This window comes from Fringilla coelebs (assembly GCF_963513975.1).
Source record: "Fringilla coelebs genome assembly, chromosome: 1".
NCBI classification, from domain to species: domain Eukaryota; kingdom Metazoa; phylum Chordata; class Aves; order Passeriformes; family Fringillidae; genus Fringilla; species Fringilla coelebs.
Window position 1 is genome coordinate 27,033,619 of NC_140028.1, and position 18,138 is coordinate 27,051,756.

Here is an 18,138-nt window from a genome sequence, read left to right on the forward strand (position 1 = left end):
ATTTGTCTATGATCCTTCATATCTGTGATAATCACTTATGCTTCTGGAAAATTAGAATTTATTTTCTTAATAGGTAAAATAGACATATTTCAAAAAGGGTGCATTTTTAGATTTGTCTGTCTTTGTCCAGAACTGCTGAGAGTAAGTTTTGGGACATACATACTGCTTTCCAGAAGCTTTGATTACAGGGTGGCTGGCTGGGCAATTAACATACTGTGAGTTTCCTGTATGTGACATTTTCAGCTTATGTCTCTGCTCTACAAATGACTTGGTCCTTTGTTTTCATGCACTGGGCTTGTGCAAAAGATTGTTTTACTGGATCTCAAAAGTGTCGCCAAGGGGTAGAATTAAAAAACAGTATTCCCTCAGAGAAAGCAGCTGTTTGTATTAGCCATGGTATAGCAGCTAAGAGCCTTGGGTTGTCCTACGGCTAATTTATGAGTTGCACTGTTTAAAATACATGACTCATAGTGTCTTATGGTGTGCTCCTGTAGATATAATGGCTTTGTAACTCATGTGATGCTTGTAAGGAGAGTTCAGAAGTGATGCAGTTCAGCCAGCTGCTGACCAGATGTATTATTGTCATTACCTTTGGCATAATGTTATCACAAATCTAATTTCCTTATCTTACAGATATCTTAGCTCTTTACAGTTTGAGGAACTACATTGATATTGGCATGGGGGGTTGGTATCAACAGGACGAAGTATCTCCTTTAATTTTCCAAATTCCAGCTCTTACAATGATTATGTGCAGCTCCATTCCACCCTCTTTTCTTCCAGCTAATTACCAGTCTGACCTCTCCTCAGAATCTTGTTCTTCTCCACTAAGAGCCAGCATCTTTGTTATTATTATCCAAGTATGTCTGTAGCTGGAATAAATAAGAGAGTCATTCATTGATGGCACATAAATATTAAAAATGCTAAACCAATTGTTTTAAAATTTAAAGGAGTAATGATTCATTGAGATGCATTATTAATAAGCATACATTATTGAGTTGGCTCACTAGTGTGGCTACAGTTTAAAGATGGGCTCAGTGTCCCTTGGGGGTCTGTGGTCCCACGTAGAAATGTGCTCTGCCAGCTGGCTAAATAGCAATATTGTGTCAGCTGAGGGCAGAGACACCTGTGCCAGGCTGGAGAGCAAGCAGGAGGCAGTGGACTGTGTGTGCTTGCAAGCTCACAGACTACCTGGGGAGCAAAACACGAAAAAAAGGTTATGCTTACTTTTAAGACATTTAAGGAAGACGACCTAGTAAGAGTAATTCCTTATTAATGGAAATGAAATGAACACAAACCAATCTTTTCTGTGTCTGTGCCTCTGTGTCTTTGATTTGTCTTTTCCCTTTCTGCCATCTAAACAGTTTTATGTATTTACTTACCTAACTAGCCTCTTTTCCTCGATGCAATTAAGCACTGAGAAATGTACTGTGTTTCTACAGCGTTCCATGCATGAAACTAGTCTAAATTGTGCACTGTTTATGCAATTTCTCTGAAGAAACAGTCTGGACTCTAAGGATGAAATTCTACCACAAATGAAGTCAATTGGATTGCTTGTTCTAATTGTGATGAAGTTGAGACTTTATCAAGAACTTTCAGCAGCAAGAGCTTACAGATTCACAGAATTTTCTGGGGTGCAGGGGACCCACAAAGGTGATGGAGTCCAACTCTTATGTAAATAGGGATTGAGCCCACAACTTTGGTGTTAGCACCATTAGCACCATGCTCTGACCACCTGAGCTGAGAGTTGTTGAAAAGGGGTCCATAGATCACAATTCAGAGATGAATGGGCCTGATCTAAATGTCTTATTTAGACATAATCTGTATAGAATAATGAAAGTTATGCTTGGCTAAGGATGGGTTGATAATTCAAAATTTCAAGTCATACCTTTCAAATATAACTGGTACAAAGACTATTGTACATTTTGGATCAAAACTGTCCACTAATTTTCCATATTAATTTGTAGTTCCTTTATTTTTTAAAAAGAAAAAAAAAATAAGAAAGAAAAAGAGAAATAAATTACCATCAGAAATGCAAAATTATGTAACTGAAGGTGTGGTTTCTTTGATGCTTTAAGAATGACTCCCACAAGGTGCCATTCTCTAAATGCATGGTATTCTCCCATCTTTCATTTTACCCAGTTGTCAGACACAGCACCTAACAGTTAATCCCCAGAATAGAGAAAAACTGCCTTTTATACATATTTCAGGGTTCAGTTACTCCTCTGGAACTCTGTTATGGACATGCATAGTTTTGCAACAGTTAATGAAAGAAATCCAGCCCTGTGTACAGTATCCCATTAATATTTCCAAATAACTTAAATGCCACTAGCTACCAATTAATTGTTATAAGTTTACACTAATGCAACAGAATTTCACCTAAAAATGCACATCAAGTTTTTTGGAGTAAGAGACAGATGCTTGGTTTCCTCTTTGACATATTGCCTAAGAAGCTGGAATAGTTTTGATGATGGAATGATTATTGTGATGATGCATTGTGCTGCATCTCATACACATTAAAGCAGAATATAAGGTGCAATAGACTATATATTTCTCCTCCATATCGCTTACCTATGCATCTAGTTGTATTGAAAGCAGCAAATATTGATTATAGGTTAAAGGCAATTAAAATAATGGACCTGTAGTTGGCAGAAACTGCCAAAGGATTCTTGGCACTGACAGCATTTACCACATAAGCAATGACTGTCAAATTTAATGAGCAACCATATTTTCCAGGAATAAGCATTTAATATTCACTCAATTCTATTTTAAAGAACAGAGTTTTTATTAAATTTGTGAGCAGACAAACTTTTCAAAAGGAAAAAAAGTATAACAAGTGTTCTAAGTACAACTGAAAGTGATTCAATGTAAAGGAATCACAGAGCCACCAGATTATAATGTAGCATAAGAGAAGAGAGACTGTCTTAGACTACCTGTAATGGAAAGTCCTTGCTTTCTGCAGAAGTCTCAGGATATCAGTGTCCACAGCCAAGGCAGCTTTTTCATTTTTGTTGTGTCTGTACTTAAGCTAACCCTATTAAGCACAAGCCAAGGCATTCAGCTGAGCTTGCTGTCAGCACAGCTAACTGCACAGGTAAAAGTGGCTTTGTCACAAGCCTTTGGGTGGCACATAGCTGAACTGTCTTGGCATAAGCTGGGAAGAAAGTTTCTCTTCCAAGAACTGCAATTTTTTCCCTGCTTTTACTCTGATGCAACCCTTTGCCAGAGCCACGTATTACTCAGCCTGCATCGCCAGGTGCCAACGAGACCACACTGCCTGTGCTAGCTAAAATGTGAAAGCAAGTCCAGGGTGATTTCTCAGTCTTTCTCCACCTCCACTCAAGGTATGTGGGGTAGGGAAATTTATTGTACCCTAAAAGTCACTTTTTCATCCTGAGTTGCTGCCTGACTGCCAGTCAGGAGAGAGAAGGCAAGGAATAAACTCTGTATAATTGCACCTCCTGAACATCATTGCATGCTCCCAAGACACAATGGGTCACCACCAGGTCTTCAAAGAACAGGCCTCCATTAATGATGACCAGCTGCTGCAGCTCTAGAGCAAGTTCAAAGAGAACTAAGCAGATAACTCACATAGTCTTGGGTTTGCTCCATGGAAGACATCAAAATTTTAGGGAAAGAAGAAGGAACAGTGATTTGAAGAAAGCACGTCACTAGCACAGAGGGAGAAATAAAATAGAGGAAATGTCTATTAAAACAGCGCTGACTTTAAGGTATATTTAAATATATATTTTATTATATTGCCATAATTGTCTTGTATGATTATAATGTATTATTATATATTGTCTCATAATTAATTATTTTTCTACTGTGGAAGAGGAGCTAGTGTCTTATCTGTTTTCCCTGTATATGGTAGTATATGTATATATGCAGTATAATTTTCATCAATTTTTGGAGTACTTTTGAGTAGAGACCCAAGGATTTACTGCTTCCATTCAAGTACCCCAGAAGATGTATTTTTATGAAGTTTTACAAATATGCCATCTTTTTACAGATACACCTTTTACATCTTTATATATATTTTTCCATCTTTTCTTGCAAGACCAATAACTTACATCTGGATTCTTCTTCAAGACTGAATTCTGCAGTGTTTCCTTACCACCTTAGGAACCTGAATATGCATAAGTCTGTGGGACTGGGTGTGATACATCCCAGAATCCTAAAGGAATTCTCTCATGCAGTTGCAAGCCATTTTCCATGATATTTGAAAATCCATAGGAACTGGGTAGAGTCCATGGAGATTGGAAAAAGGAAAAATATTGCACCCATTTCTAAAAAGAGTAGACAGACCCTTGAAATTATCAATGTGTTGATAGCTGCATCTCTGTGCCTGGGATAAATAAGATAATGGGACAGATCCTCCTAGAAGCTGGGCTGAGGCACATGGAGGACAAGGAGATGATTTGGGACAGCCAGCACAGCTTCCAGCATGCCAGGTGAAAGTCTTGCCTGGTCAGACCAGTGACCTTCTATGATGGAGTGACCACGTTAGTGAACAAGGGAATGGCTACAGGTGTCATCTATCTGGGCTTCTGTAAGGCCTTCAGCATAGTCCTTCACAACACCTTTCCCTCTAAATTGGAAAGAGAAGGATTTGATGGATGGGCTGTTTGGTGGATAAGGAATTGGTGGAATGGTCACATCCAGAAGGTGGTGGTCAATGGCTCTGAGTTTCAGTGGACATCAGTGAAAAGTCATGCTCCTCAGGGGTTCATGTTGGAACAAGTGTTATTTAGGATCTTTATTAATTACATAGATGAAGAGATTGAGTGCACCCTCAGTAAATTTGAACATGACACCAAGCTGAGTGATGCAGCTGAGACACCTGAAGAATGTAACACCATCCAGAGGGACCTGGACAAGCTCAAGAAAGCCAAATATCAGATGCTGTTCCTAGGTAGGGGCAAACCAAGATACGAGAGCAGGCCTGAGGAGACAAACTTAGTGGTGGATGAAAGGCTGAGCATGAGCTGGCAAGGTGTGCTTGCAATGCAGAAAGTGAGCTGTGTCCTGGGCTGCATGGAGAGAAGTCTGGCAGCAGGTCAAGGCAGGATCTACCCCACCTGAACGCTGTGTCTGGCTTGGAGCCTTCGGCACAGGGAGGAGGTGGGCTGCTGAAGTGAGTCCAAAGGAAAGCCGTGAAGATGACAAGAGGGCTGGAGCACCTCTTCTGTGAGGAAAGGCTGAGAGAGATAGGGCTGTTCATCCTGGAGAAAAGAAGGCTTTGGGGTAACCTTATAGCACCTAAGGGGTAACCTAAGATTACCTTTGGGGTAACCTTATAAGCCCTGAATGGGGCTTTGTTTTCAAGGACACAGAACAAAGGACAATGATTTCAAACTGAAAGAAGGTAGATTCAGATATAGCTGCTAGGAAGAAATTCTTTACTCTGAGGAAGGTGAGGCATTGGAACTGGCTACCCAGAGAAGTTGAGGGTGTCCTGTCCCTGGAAGTGTTTGGGACCAGGTAGGATGGGGTTCTGAGTAACCTGGTCTGGTGGAAGGTGAGCCTGCCCATGGCAAGGGGGTTGGAACTGGGTGATCTTTAAGATCCCTTTTAACCCAAGGCATTCTCAGACTCTGATTCCTCAAATGATGGTATTTAACACATGCTTCATTCTGCTTATTTATCCTCCTGTAGAATTTGGCTCCTTCATCCCTTCTTAAGCATCTGAAATCCATCTACTCAGAATAATGCCTGCTCTGAGAAAACATTAAGTGATACTGGTTTTAATGTACTGTGAAGGAATTTGATGTTATTCATGATGCAATAATTGTGTTACCATAGCTCTCTGATCTGGCTCCTGAGATTCAATTTAGTAACAAATGAGTTCATGTCTTACCCCATAACTAACCAGGCCAAGTTGCATGTCTTTCTGTGCAAAAGCACCTTATGTCATTTGGGACAAAAAAATGAGACTTTACTTAATCAGGCAGCAAATATGTTACCATTTACTATTCGTTATTGTTTCATTTATCTGTGTGAGAAACAATAAAAGAGAGTTCAGCTCTGCAGGAGACAGCAAAATTAAAATATGATAACAGTCCAAAAGAAACAGGAAGATATAAGCAGTCAATTCTGAATTCTTAGCCAGAAAAGTTGAGAAGAATTTTATCTAAGGCAGCATCATGGAAACCTATTTAAACAATCTTCCTCAAGGTTTAGTTGCATGCAAATAAATATACTAAATATAAAAAGTATATCTTAAACTAAAATGTCTTAAACTGAAAAAGGTCCTGGAACATGATCTATTAATAAAGAGAACAAACTGATTATTTTCCTTTAGTTTGAGCACATGGAAAAGCCTTTCATATAAAAAAGGTAATTTTATTCAAAACACTGCTGTCTCAAATAACCATAGCAACCTTGAACTACACTCTACATAACAAGTTTGAATGGAACAAATGAATCCTGGGTAAAACTCCACTGACCTCAATAACTTTACAGTAAGGATAAATTTTAACTGATATATTTAGGATGTATATACTATGCAGATAAAAAAAAATATTGAGAGGCATTTTTTTATAATTCTATGATAAAATTTAAAAGAAAACTTGTCACGAACATTACCATACCATACCCTATGATACCACAATGTTAATAAAATATTTTTCAGATATATATTTCTTTATTGTGAAGTTTAGACTTTTCTTAAACAATAACTGTATGTGTCCATGAATGGCAAAATGTTCACATATAAGATGTGCCATGAGCATTACAGCTGACAGGTAAATGAGAGCAAAAAGAAGCTAAACATACCAAATCAGATGATTTATAATTCAATTATAAATATCTCCAGAAACCAGGTAGTCACAATATAACAAAAAGGGCTTTATTTTAAATAAAAATACATTTGGTTCTCCAAGATATGGAGATGAGAACTGGGATAATGGACTTCAAATTTTATGCTGCCTCGTGAAATGTGAGCAGTTGAACTAGATCAGAGCAGAGAATAGCTGACTTTTACACCTATAAGCTTAAGTTCAAGCAGCTACTTAGAAGTGACTCTGTTTTAAGCACTTGGACAAAGTAACTACTCTAATGGCACAGTTGGCAGATTTTTTTTCCCTGTTCCAGGTCTTTGTATCTGCTGCTTTTCTAAAGCCACAAAGGTTTTGGTTTCAATTGTCCAACAATATTCATCTGAAAACAAAAAGGAAGCTGCTCGCCTGCATGCTCTGATAAGAAAAAGTTAGATCCATTGAGATGAATGTCTGGCTGAATATGTTTAACTTGGATTTTTTAAATCTAGTTTTCTTTTTTCCCTAAGTGTGGCACCTGATTTTTGGCAACAGCTGAATAGGACCTTGACAATTGCGGCCATACTAAGTTGTGTCTGATTTAGGTACAGACAGATGCTGCCATTGCCATCTGTCTGCAGTTCTAATGTCAGCTCCTGGCAATGCCATGGCTGGCAAATGTGGATTTGGAGGTAGATGAGAACTGATGTGGAACTGATAAATCTCTGATACCACCCTAATAACTACAGGTCTTTTAAGTAAGCTGTGGAGAAACTGGAGGGAGACTTACATACTGTCAGGAATGAAGGACTCAAAGGAGTATCAGAGGGCAGTTTCTAACACAGACTCCTTGTGCAGTACCACTGGAACAGCTTTGTGAATTGGCTGCTATCTAAAGACATTTTTAATTAGAATTATCGCCTCTGAAATGGCCAATATTTAGCTTTTTTTCCTGTCCCATTTCTCTTACAGAACTTCTTGAAGAAACTTGAAATAATGGTCTAAGTGGAAAGTAGGAAACCCTTTATATGTTAATTCCTGAGTGAAATGCAGATCTTTGGTCTTTTGCTTGAATATTGCATGTAGTTTTGGCCACTGTAGTATAAGAAAGATACTAAGCTTTTAGAGGAGGTCCATGAGGATGACGAAGGGCCTTGAGAGGAAGAGAAATGAGGAGCAGCTGAGGTCACTTGGTCTGTTCAGCCAAGAGAAGAGGAGACTGAGGGAAGACCTCATTGCAGTCTGCAACTTTCTCATGAGGGGAAGAGGAGGGGCAGGCATCTCTTCTCTCTGGTGACCTGTGACAGGACCTGAGAGAGTGGCTTAAATTTCTGTTAGGGAAGGTTTAGGTTGAATATTGGAAAAAGGTTTTTCACCCACTGGGTGGCTGAGCACTGGAGCAGGCTCCCCAGGGCAGTGGTCACAGCAACAAGCCTGACAGAGTTCAAGAAGCATTTGGACAATGCTCTCAGGCACGTGGGCATGTTCCTGTGCAAGGATGGGAATTGTGGATCCCTTCCAACTCAGCAAATTCTCTGATTCTGAAAAGCAATTGAAATTATGCAGTTTCGTCTTAAGTTTTTTTTTCTACAGTCAGTTAGTCTGAAGGGTTCTGTTTCTTGAAGGACATCATTTCAGCTGGAACAGGCAGGTGTGTCCAAAGCATGACTATATTGTCAGGCAGACCTCCAAAGGCTTGGATTTGATGGTTGGACTTGTAACCTGCCTATAATAAAGCAAATTGAATTTTTGCACTGTGGGATTTTGATCAGAGTCCAGAAACCCCTTTTCTAGCAGACCTTTGTGATTCTGAGGAAAACCAAGAGGTCTGATAATATCTTGAGCAGATTTTCTCCAGTACCTACTACTTGCACAGTGAATTTTTCTCTCATAGTTGGCAAATGATCTTTTAGAGTCCCATGTTTGTTTTGAAAAAATGTTACAAAAATAAGCTGCGTGTATTGGGAAGGACAAGGAATATTCATATAATATTTGTGTGTTTCCAAAGAGATTTCCAGAAGTCATTTGAGTTTCTGTCATGGTTTGATGCTGGTGCAATGCCACTGCTCCCATGAAAATATATTTTTTTCTAGTGTCTGCTGTGAACTGTGACCAGAAAGAGAGTAAAGCAGCTCCAGCTTAAGAATAAAGGAAGAAACTTCATTAACTTATAATATGTAAAAAGGAACACACACAGAACTCAGAATGAAAACTTTTAAAACATTACTCCTCCTCCCCCCAGTTTCCTCCAGAGCATCATGAGATAAAACTTTGGATTCTCAATCCAGTTATCACCCCTCAGATAATCAAATCCCAGTTCATCAAGGAGAGAGGAGTCCCTCTTGTACTGTAGGCTTCCCCAGGAAACACAGTTGAAACCTCTTGTGTTTCCACGTCACACGTGGCACCACCCGGAGAACATTTGCTCTTCCTTCCATTTCCAGTGCTCTCACCACCATTTATGGACTAAAACTGCTTATAGGGCTCTCTTTTAAGGATGCCTTGCCAAGTACCAAAAAAGCAACTCACTTTCAGGACAAAGGTCCCCCCCATTTTCACTCCCCCTGGGGCCAAGTGTCTTGAGAACAGAGATCTTCTTCTTCCCTGAAGACAGAGGGCAAAACCACACCCTCCACTTGATGCCAAGTACAGGAGTTCTCTTCACTCTTCATCACTGCAGCAGGTCACTCTCCTGGCTCAAGACATTGCCTCCCCCTAAATGCAGTATCTGTGTTACAGGAAATTGGTTCCCTCTATGGCTATGCAAGAAAAGCCCAGCCAAAGGTCACTCCATCACCTCCTCCCACCTAGGATTCTTCCCCATCTTCTTCTGACATCCTTCACATCCTTAGATCTTCACCACACTTGCTCATTTCCTTCTATTTCATGTTTGTCTCTCTCCTTGTTTAAATCAAGGAGGACTAGTGTTTTGTAAAATTTTCATTGTCCAAGAAAAGGGTAAAAATCTCGGGCTCTGCCTGCCCAGAACTCCCATGGCTGCCGGGCACCTTCTCCCTCCACCCTTCCATCCTGCAGGGGCTTTCACCTCCCTTCTCTCTCCAAGGCCCGGCTTATCTCACTCAGGCACAGCCAGGCAGGGCAGCTCTGACCTCTTTCACCCACGGGAACCAAGAGAGTTTTCCCCCGGGAGTTCTCAGCTTTTAACCCCCTGTGTCCTCAGAGGCGTATCCATGTCCTCAGTGGGCACACCAGGTGCCAATATTCAAATCTGAGCACTGATTGGTTTGACCACAGCATCCCAAAAATCCCACTTCCTTATCAACCTAAAACAGTATCCTAGCATTTTTGTGATCAGACAGCTGAACTAGATGGAGTATCTTTAGTGACAAATTAATATCAGGATTCTTATTTATTTTCACTCAATCTGGAGAAATATAGTTTGCAAGAAGCAAATCTAGTGAATTCATTCAAATCACTGAATGCAGGTGAATCCTACATATGATGAAGTGATTTACTTTCTGCTCTGACACTATGTATGGGATTAGGATGATATTGCTGCCACAACTAGGATTTCAAAAATGTCATTTTATAATAAGGGAAACTTCTTTCAATGCACTGCAACTCTTCCAGGACAGGCAAGTCTTCTCTTCTCTCCCTGTTTCCAGTTGTGTGAAAGGAGAACATTTACACTCAGCCTGTGTCCCAAGTTTCAAGCTTCAATATTTTCCTATACTAATGGTCCAAACATAGGGAGAAAATTGAAATTTCACTGTGAATTTCAGCAGGTATTTGATTTGGCAATTAGTGCTTAGCTGCTCAAAGGCCAGATATGGATTTCACCTGTGTAATTTTATAGCCCTGCCACTCCTAAACTAAACAAATTTCCTTCAGATATGCATTGGTAGAAATCAAACGTGAAACAGGATTACATGTAAAGGCATATCATGTTATCTTCCTCCCTGTAACTGTTCAGAAGAATTATGTCACTGTAGAGCTGTGTTCAAGGGGGCCAAGTTACTTGCAAAGAGATGAGATTAACAGCCTCCTTTGATGCCACCTGTCCCTAAAGTTTATGAACCCATGAATGGATGGTCACAGACTGTTTAGAGACATTTTTAGTGTTCACAACACAGCATTAGATATTACAGCAACCAACTATCTGTTAAAGCTGGTTGTATACTGTTTTGCAACCACATTTTAAGCTCTTTGCAGCTTTCGTGTTAACTTGGGAAAAAGTGTTTTGAAGTGTCAGCAATAAGCTTTCTCTGCATTCTTGTTTGATGGTTCTGGGCATGTGGTGTTTAGAAGCATGAAATGCAAAAATATCAGACATTAAAATATAGCAACATAAATTTTTTTTATGTTGCTGTGAACTCTTTTCCATCATTAACATTATTTCCAAAGCTGGATGATAATAGCTAAGGCAAAAAAAAAAATGCCCTTTGTCCCAAAAATGGTACTGGTTTCATGGTAGTGTGATCAAATGAAATGGTAAGGAAGCAGACTTTTATTTGGACAAGATATTACATATTTAAGCCATAATGTACGTTGTGGAATTACAGTTGCATTGGATTTGGATGAATTTGTGTCAGGAAATGAAACAGAGTCTGCATCAAACCAGTACATCTTACAGCTTGCTGATTAATTTGCTGCACTCTTCCCCTTTTCCCCCCAGGTGACAAAGTGCTAGCTCATCCATAAACTTTTGAAAAACATTAGCTTGACCATCATCTAGAAAAGAAAGAGAATTAAGAAACGATAAATATCTGTGCACATGTGTGTCTGCACAGTATTTGTGAATAACCAAAAGCTCTTGGTAGATCCAATTTCAGATTTTTATCCTGCTTATTTGTAGGAGTATTTTGTGTTCAACCACAGAGGAAAAAAACCAGAATGGAAAACATTCATTGAATCAATTAAAATGATGAATACTTTCAAGTAAATACTGACCTGCATGCAACTGCACTGAAAGCAGAAATAGTGATTGCTTATTGAGTGATTATATACTGAGTAAATTAGTCATTTAAAACTATTTACTCAGCTTTAGAAGTCTAATTTCCAAAAGCCATGTGGGCTCTGAAAAACATAAATCTATTGTCTTTTTGTGAGACATGGCTCCCAGACCATGCATTGTTTAGATTATCCTTTGACAGGACAGACTTCCTACCTTTTGTTTTTTTCTGTGGTACCTACTCCTCAGGCCTTCATCATTTTTGAGAGGGCATTCTACCATGCTGCCTGGGGTATGCTCACCTTGAATTCTTACAGAATTAGAAAGCCTCAGATTGGTAAAGCCATTTATCTAAAACATTTCTAGAGTATTTGTCTACCGTTAAGAAGCAATATCTCTCGAAGGTTCCATAAATTTACTAGCATGTAGTCATGGTCACTCTTTTCCTTATGCACAGCTGCTCAGCACACGTTTGAGTATGGCTGGCTTTCCAGGGAAGTATGAGGGAATTAGTACTCTAATTAGTACTTCTAATTTCTAAACTGTACTTATTCCATCAAGAGTAAGAAGCAGGATGAAATATTAAGAAATATTAAGTTTTGTGAGGAAATTAAAAACTCACAGTATTTAGCCAAACATTAACCAAAATGCATTCCTACCATTTGTATGTTAAAAAAACTTAGTATATTAATGTGAACAAATATTTTTGCACAACATCTGTATTATGACCTGCATAGTATTTTCAAGGAAAAAAAACCCTACAACTGAATTTTCTCCCCTTGACATTTAGTAGCAATACATTTTTTTTCATATTGAAAATATCTCCAGTGTGTGAGATGAGTAATTTTTGTTAGCAAAATACCCTCAGAGAAGAAATCAATACACTGAGCTCACCGTCCAAAGTTTTAGTGATATTTAAGACATTAAGTAGTAACAGATGCACCTTAATAAACTAATTGTTCACATCAGTCAAATCAACTTTGCTGTTTGTATTTGCCAAAGAAAGAACTTGCTAGAAGTAAAAGCAAGTAAAATCAAGGAGTAGATAAACTTGTGCCCATGAAGAAGAATCTTACATAGCTCCAGAACACCTGAAACAAATCGAGTCTTTTTTCCCTTGTCTAGCATACGCATTTTTCTTTAATACCCAGCAACTTGTTCTGTCAAATCTGGGACATTTGGTCAATGTCTTGCCTAACAGTTCTTTCTTTCCTGTCTCTGGCCTCTCATGTCCCACCTGTACTCTTGGAAATGATGCTTCTTCACCCAAATCTGTGTTGTTTATTTGTCCATTTTCAATACACCATGGCTCCTACTCCTGCTCTTTTTCTCACTTTTTCCCTCCTCAGCGAGTCTCAGTTACCTCTCAGAACCTTCAGTCTTTCTTCAGCCTCCAAGGCTGCCTGTCTATCTTCCATTAGGCTTCATGCACTGCACAGGAACCACGAGCCTCACTAATTTCCACTGTGCAGGAGTTGCTCACCCAAAGGAGCTGGCTGCAAAGATCCAAGAGTGAGGGAGGGAAGTAGCATTAGCATCATTCATCTGGTATCTGGTAGGGAGCTGGAGAAGCCTTTGTCTTTCTCTATACATTTTCACTAGCAGCAAATTTAGCCCTCAGGATTAGGCTGACTTTCAGAGTAACTTCATTTTACCAGGAAAAATCCAACATCAGAAGGATTAATTGTATTAATTCACCACTGACATAATTTGTCCATGTAATTATGATTTGCAAAATCCATTAATATACAATGCTTCTCTTTGGTGCTCCAGGACTCCAGGAACTTGGTATTTTGGAAAATGTTGTTTTGAAGACACCCATAGGAACCATGAATATGCTGTTCCCTTTCAGAGAAGGTTGCTCTGTCTGCATGATCTTGTGGAAATGCCAACATTAACATCTCTATAGATCAGAGTTTGTCCATTTGGATGATCAATATAATAAAAAATACCTCCCAGGTGGGTAGTGAGATTTGGTACAAGTTTCGCACTTGTAAAATAAATTATGTTTAGTAAAATAACTACAAAATCAAACCAGACTCTATATAATAAATTTAACCTGACTCCTTTGCATTTTGGAAATAAATCAACATTGTAATCTATGGGTTTTTTACAGAAAAACTTAGAAATGTAGTAGATATCTGACGTGTCCTAAATGTAGTAGGAGGAATAAGAATTGACCTCTGAGATCAAAGTTCATCCCAAAACTATCCAAAATATTATTTTTATACAACTTCATTTTACTATTTTTATACCAGCAAACTTCCACTGTATTTAAAGTAGACTCATGGCCAAAGCAATAGATGCTGAGCTCCTGCTGTCTCTTTCAAGGTGGAGGTAGTGCTGGGGAGGTAAATATGTTAATTATATAAAAAACACTCCTTCCATTCTAAATTACCAGTACAGTCATACTCTTATGATTTTAATAGCAGAATAAAACCTAATATTACAAAAAAAGTAGTGAAAAACTTTCTAAACCCTGTAAGAAGAAAGATCAATGTTTTCTTAGCTTTTTTAGTTTGAGCTTTAGTATTTTTCCTCTGACAAAACGCTTAGAGATCACTGCAGGATGAAGGGCAAAATTCTCTAGTTTTATCTCTGATAGAAAGTTTAACAATCACTCCCTTCCACAGCACTTGCACATAAATAATAAGATTAATTCTGATTTTTTCGTTATGTTTTCATGCTAATGCTATTCTTTTCATCAGCATTCTTAGCACTTCCAAGGTGGATTCGCCTATGTTACAGACAACATTATACAGGCAATTATCATGACTCAAAAATTGATGTTATTATTTGTTTTTCCTTCTATTCATATATCTTAAATATGATTTCAACATTAAGTGAGTGAGAATTACTCTGATGTTTCTAAGTCACAAGGCTGCATATTTTAAAGTATTCAATTGATAAAATGGTTATCTTCATTTCTGTTGTATTGAAAATTTTATGCATGTTAATAAAATTCAGAATAGTAAAAGAACTTTGGTATCATAGAAAGTAGAAACCACATGTTAGTAGAGTACATTCTACTGATAAAGTTTCCTTGTAGTAACTAAAGAATTCATATAAGACTAACATGATGAAAATTGAGCAAAATTTAAATCCCTATTTCGTGGCAATTGTATTTCAGTACACTTCTGGATGAATTTCAACGGATTTCAATCTGGATGAATGAAACAAATGAAAACTGAAAGAAAATTTTGGAGGATGAGGTTCAGGAAAATGGAAATACTTCTTGAATTTAGGATTGGTAATTCTTGATATGGTGTGGTGTAATTCGCTTTCATGACTCGTAGCAATAATCAGTGATGGAATGATTTCTTCCCCCGACTTGTCAGAAAGTTTTCCCTGAAATTTAAATTTTATCTAATTTAATCAATCTAAAAATATTTTATGGCATTTTATTTCTCTTGAATAGAAAAAATTACCCTGGTCTATTAGATGTCTGCTTAAAAAAATAAAAATCACCTTAATCTTAACAATCTGCAAATTGCAAAACGATAAGGAGCTTCATTTGTTATTCTGGTGTTAAATTAGAGAAGCAGTGAGAGTTAGTGAGTAAAGTGTCAAATAAAGTATTTATCAGTTTAACCTAATGAGAAACATGTTTCTTAAATATTCTTTTGCTTCTTATTACAAGACATCAGCTTCCAGGTTTCTCTCTGAAAGGACAGGGAGATCAAATCCTGCAGAGAGATTGCATGGTGTTTGCTTGTTAGTGGGCTACAAACCCATGACACTTCCAGTAAGTCTGACATTGCCTTTTTTAGCACTGAGGCCATTGTGTCTGTTTTATATAAAATGTGATGGAAATTAAATCTACCTCTCAAAATTTAAGAACTTAAATACAATTTTAAATACAGAGTGCTAATAATGAGATTAAAGGATGTTAGTGAAGTGCACAGGAACCTCCAGCCAATGAAGTTTCCTTATTTTGCAAACATTATAGAGAAATAGAACAGAGCAGTGAAATCACAGGACAATTCAGGTTGAAGGACGCTGTGGAGATCATTTAGTACAACCTACCTCTCAAAGCAGGGACAGGCCTGGCTGTCCAAAGTCATATACAAATGACTTCTGGAAAGATTCAGGAATGGAGACTCCAAGGCCTCTTGGGGCAAACAGTTACTGTATTTTATTAGCCACGTGTAAAGAGATTTTTATTTTCTTTTAAAGTTGGCTTTATAGCCAGCTGGAATTCTCTTTATTGCAACTTTTATCTGTTGCTTCTTGTACTATTTCTGTGTACCTCAGACAAATGTCTGGGTCCATTGTCTACAAACTCTCTCTTAGGAGAAGAAAACTAATTACGTTTCTCCTTTGCTTTCATTTCTGCAGGCTAAATAAACCTTCTTCTCTTGGTCTCACCAAGGTTCCAGCTCACTGCTGATCATAATAGTCCTCCACTGAATTATCTTGTGATTATTCATACAGGTCTTGCACTAGAGGACAAAATTGGGTGGTTTATTCCAGATGTGGCCCTCCAAGGACTGAGCTAAGAGTAACTTGACCTTGACCTGACCTTGACCTGACAGCTATGATTTTGCTAATGTGGTCCACTACACAGTAAGTACAATCAGTACAAACGTGCATTTTTGACAAATGCTCAGTAGCAAACCAAGAATTTGTCCACCAGGAGCATCATATCCTTTTCTTTTGAGGTGTTTTCCGGTCAATCAGTTCTCAAAGTCACTCTTACCTCAGCACCTCATGTGACACTTCCCAGGACTTCTAGCTCTTGAGGTACCTAAGTCACAAACTGGTTAATTTCTGCCTCTCAAAGAACTCACATAAAATGTCATCACCACTTTGTTATGTTTGTATTTGGAAGATGCATTTCTAAAAAAACAGTAAGGAGATAAGAGAGGTGAAATATATGCGGAACACATAAAACAGGTATCACAGCAAGTTGTTACTACTCCGTGAAGAATGCTTTTATGTGCCTTGGAAGGACATTGCCAAGTAATTTTCACAAATATACTTCACGTTTTATTGTTATTTTAGGCAACATAAAAAATTAACATACAGCCAGACAAAAGCTCTTAGATTCTTAATTGCAAGCATTACATTGCAAATGATAAATGAAAGAACTTTCTTCTAAATTGGTTGTAATACTCTCTCAAAGTCTGAAATTCACTGTCAGCTCAAGACTCTGTTCCTAGTTAGCCTCATCTGTAGTTTGATTGTTTCGGGGTTTTTTTTCCACATAGTAAATTTTTGTTATCTAAATCCTAATAATCTTCTGTTATGACACAGACTACCCAGTAACAGCAACTTTTACAGCCTTTTATTTTAACACTCAGTTATTTTGCAGTTAATTGTCCAATTGACCTCTAAGGGGTCCACAATATCCTGTTTCATGCGCTGTTACTTCATTCAGTCTTTTGTAACTGTAAAATCAATATGCAGTTATGTTACTCAAAGATTTGAAGGATGTGCACAAAGTGTTGTTGCCTACCCACATGCAACATTTTAGAGCAAATCTTGGGGATTTTATTTTTTTCTTTTTTTTCCCCTTTAACACAGAATGCCTAAAATAAAACCATTAATTGGTGCACTTTTGTGACAGATGCATATAGAATCACTTGCTATTTCCTTACTTGCTATTCAGTGTGTTGAGATATTGGCATATTTTTATTCCAGATGATTGATGTTTACTTTTTAAACTGTTCAGAACCAAGAGGCCTTGAATGGGAGTGCTGTCATATGTGCTTATTGACCTATGGTATTTACATTTCATCAATCTTCTAAACTCTGTTTAAATGGTCACTTTTTTGATGAACTCTCTTAATTAGCATTTGGACAAAAGGGAGTAAACAAGAATGCCTGAACATTGAAACCTGCATGTCTCAGACTGCTGAGGTTCTCAGCACACCCATTAGAAGTGTTTTGGACAATCTCAGGAGATCTTTCAAAACAAGTCCCAAGAACAGGAAATTGATTCCTGATATATGTCATGTGGATGCAACTGCACCAAACCTGGAATATAGTACCTATCTTCAAGTTTTACAGGGTATTCCCTGCAGAGGATGCTGTGCTGGTGTTGGATGAAATAGTGTTAATTTTCTCCATCGTGGATAGTATGGGACTGTGTTTTGCATTTGTCCTGAAAACAGTGTTGCTTGCACAGGGATGTTTTCACTACCCTTGAGTGGTGCTTACACATTGTCAAGGCCTTTTCTGCTTCTCATGTTGCCCTGCCAGTGAGAAGGCTGAGGGTGCAAAAGGACTTGAGAGGGCACACGGGCAGCACAGCTGACCCCAAGAGACCCAAAAAGGGATTTTGCACAGCACATGGGATCATGTTCAGCAAATAAAGCTGGGGAAGGAAGAAAGAGGGGGAGCAGGTTTGGAGTCAAAACATTTGCTTTCCCAAGTCACCATTATGCATGGTGGAGCCCTGCTTTCCTGAAGATAGCTGAACATCTGCCTGCCCATGGGAAGTGGGGAATGAAATCTTTGTCCTGCTTT